General features: G+C 37.7%; 1 pseudogene; it reads left to right on the top strand.

The window, feature by feature from the left end:
- LOC126488619 (tubulin alpha-1B chain-like) overlaps positions 1-4,121 on the top strand; it is a 38,457-nt pseudogene that overhangs the window by 20,794 nt on the left and 13,542 nt on the right.

Below are 4,121 nucleotides of genomic sequence, written 5' to 3'. Positions count from 1 at the left end.
ATATATGCACATGAATATATAAATACACCCTGCTGAGTCTATAGAGTGGTGTTGCTTGTATGTACATGATTTTAGGGGTGATCACTTGGTATGGGTAATATATTAGGCACACCTGCCTGGATAAGACCTGTTCTCCTTCTCTCAGCAGTGCTTAGTTTGCTATAGCTTTTTGATTAGGGTTGGGGCCCCCTGAAATTTCCACCTTCCATGCTAGTAAGTCTATTGTGTTGTCATTGTTTAGGTAGTCAAATTGTTGAGGTCTCATGGATTTGGATGATTTTCTATTATTTCTTAGAGACACTGTATTGCAGAAGACTTCCCAGTTGTCTGATGTTACAGGATTAATTTTTTTTACATTCAACGAGTTTATTAAACATTGAGATAAAGGATACTCTCAGATGAACTAATAAACAAGAATCAACTACTCTGCTTTTTTTTTTATTTTCGAGGCAGGTTTTGCTGTAGTTTTAGAGCCTTTCCTGGAACTAGCTCTAGATCAGGCTGGTCTTGAATTCACAGAGATCCGCCTGCCTCCCCTCCCGAATGCTGGGATTAAAGGCGTGTGCCACCACTGTCTGGCCTACTCTGCTATTTTAATGGAGTTTTGTGATTTTTTTTTGTGTAAGCATTTAAATCAATATGTTTATTTCTACAGTTTCATAAATGTAGGAGGTCTTTCCAATTTTTTGTGTCTTATTCACTTTCATTGTTCATTTCTTTATAGTTTTATAAATTTATAGTTTTTACCTTTATGTTTACAATCCATTTCAAACTAATATTTCATTTTTTTACACACACAGATATTTAGCTGTTCTAGCCATTTTGTTGAAGAGAACATTCTTTCCCTATTACACTGACCTTATGCATTTCTTAAGAATTAGTTGATGGTATGTGTATTCATAGTTCTGTTCTATACCACAAGTCTTATTTTAAAACAGCATAATTACACTTGGCATAATAATTACATCTTTTTTTGTTTGATATTCCTGCTCTTATTGGAAGGGAAACAGAAGAGAAGTAGATCTTGGAGAGATAGGAGTTGGAAGGAGTGGAGGGAGGGGAAACTCTGGTCTGGCTTTATTGTATGAAATATGAATAAAAATAGATTACATAAAGTTGGTGGGGGAGTGGTGGTAGAGATGTGGGAAAAGCAGAGGGAAACAAGTAAAAGATAGATTTGATCAATATGCATTATATTTATATTTATGAAATCCTCTCAAACAATAAGTGAAAAATCCAAAGTGTCCTTCTGTTACATGCAGCAATATGAATGAATTTCAAAAAAGTATATTCTGATGAAAGAAAAAAATGAGCTAAAGATAAGAGCATCTCTGTACATCTTCAGAACTTTCAGCCCACCAGCTTCCTGTCTTGTAATGTCTGCCCACAAACTCCAGTGGTATCGATTTCTTATCTCTTGAGCTCATTTGATTCTTGGGTTATTGTGTTCCCCATTCAATACTCCATAGTCTGACAAATGCTTCCAGGTAATAAACTGTGGCAACTGAAGACTCAACTTGTTCGTTTCCATTCTTTCAGGAATCATAGTCTTCTACTGCCCTTCATCTAGTTCCTGAACTCTTGTTTCATGGATTTTATCCAGTTTTCTGGTACTTTTGATCAGGGAACAATTTTCGTTGCCAAACCTTCATAGTGGAAGTGAAAGTTCTTAAAAACTGTTTTAGGGTGTTTACTTATTTAATAATTTATTTAACTTTTGCTTTATGTGCTTTGGCATCATATCCCTGGAACAGAAGTTAAGACAGTTGTAAGCTGCCAATGTAGGTGCTAGAAATTGAACCTGAGTTCATCTGGAAGAGCAGCTAGTGCCCTTAACCACTGAACCATCTCTCTAGACCTTCAAGATATTTATTAATAACCATTAAGAGTAACTTCTTACATCTTTGTCTTTTGTTAACAATACTAATTTTAGTCAAATATTATATGCTACACCATAGTGTAAACAGCATAATTTTTAACAGAAGCTGTTTTCAATTTTCTTCATAATTAAAGAAATGGCATGCATCGTATAAACATTAGGTAATTCTAAATTAATTTTTCAAGGTCTTTAGATTGCATTATGTGATTTGGGGACACTAGAAATATCGTTTAGTTATATAAACATATCAATAAAATTTTTCCTTCAGAAGGCTCAGTCAGAAGCAGCAGGGCCTACTGCCCATAAAGATATTTATCAATGTTAAAATTATGCCTTGATTAAACTAATATTATTTAAATTACTTAATGTTTGCTCAGCACACATGTTTACAGGAGTGGTTCTAAAATATATTCAGTGGTAGATGTCAATTCAGAATTATATTGCATTGTAGTAATAATCAAGAAATGACTGTGTATTATACTTTAATTCACTAAAAAAATGAGTAGGTGACAATTTTCACCAAAATCTTTCCCTCTGAAAATGCTTGTGAACTAAATTTAGCCCTCTTAATATTGTTGCACATCTATCATCATCAAAACTAAGATTACTTTGTTGAAGTAGAGTTATTGGTAATTCTTTTTTACATGTACATTAAAAAGCTTGAAAACATTTGTTCGGTAGTCATATGTAAGTATCAGAGTCAAGAAGATGGTGATAAATTCATCACCTTAGTTGTCTGAAGCATGACAGAGAAGATTTGTAAGATTTACAGAGTATTAATGTCCTACAAAAGGTTGTTGAAAGAGTCCCATTGTCAAATAAGTTTGAGAAATTATTTCTTGAATATCTATTACCCACATAAAGTTATTGAGACATTTTAGAATAAATAAATCTGTTTAATTTTAACTCAACAATTTTCACTTATTTGTCATTGACACTTTCTACCCACATCTCTTAAAATGTTTAAGACAATAGTTTCCACACAACAGTTTTGGAATTACCACCCAAGATAATGGTGATGTATAGCATTTAGCTCTGTGAGGGGTGATATCTGAGGAAACAGACTAAAAAGAATGCCAAAGAAAATGTAGTTGAGAATATGGAAGTGTTTTTGCCACATATAGGCTCCACATGAACTGAATTAGTAATTTTCAGGTAGAGGATTTCAGAGTCAGCTCTTTCTTTTTTAAAAATTGAGTGTTTTATGGTGATATATATGAAGGCAAGCTTCATAAAGCATGTTGGACAATATGTTAATAAATTTTGCTGAGCAAATGTTTGATGATAAAAGTCCAAATTAGTTAGAAACATGTGGCATAAATTGCTTTTTTTTTATTGAGAAAAGGAAAAAAAAGTTTCCACCTCCTCCCAGCCTCCCATTTCCCTCCCCCTCCTCCCACCCCTCCCCCCTTTCCCCACTCCTCTCCCCCTCCCTCTCCAGTCCAAAGAGCAGTCAGCACCCACCCACACCCTCAGCCCCAGCTAGTGTTTGTTGCAGGGGCCCTGCAGGGCACTGGAATACGTCCTCCCCCCTCCGTCCATGTCTAGGAAGGTGAACGTCCAAACTGGCTAGGCTCCCACCAAGCCGGAACATGAAGTAGGATCAAAACCCCGTGCATTGTCCTTGGTTTCTCTTCAGCCCTCATTGTTCGCCATGATCAGAGAGTCCGGTTTTATCCCATGCTTTTTCAGTCACAGTCCAGCTGGCCTTGGTGAGCTCACAATAGATCAGCCCCACTGTCACAGTGGGTGGGTGCACCCCTCGTGGTCCTGACATCCTTGCTCATGTTCTCCCTCCATCCGCTCCTCATTGGGACCTTGGGAGCTCAGTCCAGTGCTCCGGGGTGGGTCTCTGTCTCTATCTCTATCCATCACCAGATGAAGGTTCTATGGTGATATGGAAGATATTCGTCAGTATTGCTATAGGATAGGGTCATTTCAGGTTCCCTATCCTCAGCTTCCCAAGGGACGAACTGGAGACATCGCCTTGGGTTCCTGGGAGCCACTCTAAGTTCAAGTCTCTTGCCAACCCTAAGGTGGCTCCCTTAACTAAGATATGTGCTTCCCTGCTCCCCTATCCAACCTTCCTTTATCCCAATCTTCCTGTTTCCCCAAGATCCCCTAATCCTCCCCTTCTCACTTTTCTCTCCCCGTCCCCCCTTATCCCCAACCCACCCCACCCCCAAGATCTCAATTTTCTCCCTGGCAATTTTGTCTACTTCCCATAGCCAAGAGGATAACT

Source organism: Alexandromys fortis, unplaced genomic scaffold, assembly GCF_014885135.2.
Source record: "Alexandromys fortis isolate MF-2015 unplaced genomic scaffold, M_Fortis_MF-2015_v1.1 scaffold_163, whole genome shotgun sequence".
Taxonomy (NCBI): domain Eukaryota; kingdom Metazoa; phylum Chordata; class Mammalia; order Rodentia; family Cricetidae; genus Alexandromys; species Alexandromys fortis.
This window is presented reverse-complemented; position numbering and strand designations above follow the sequence as displayed.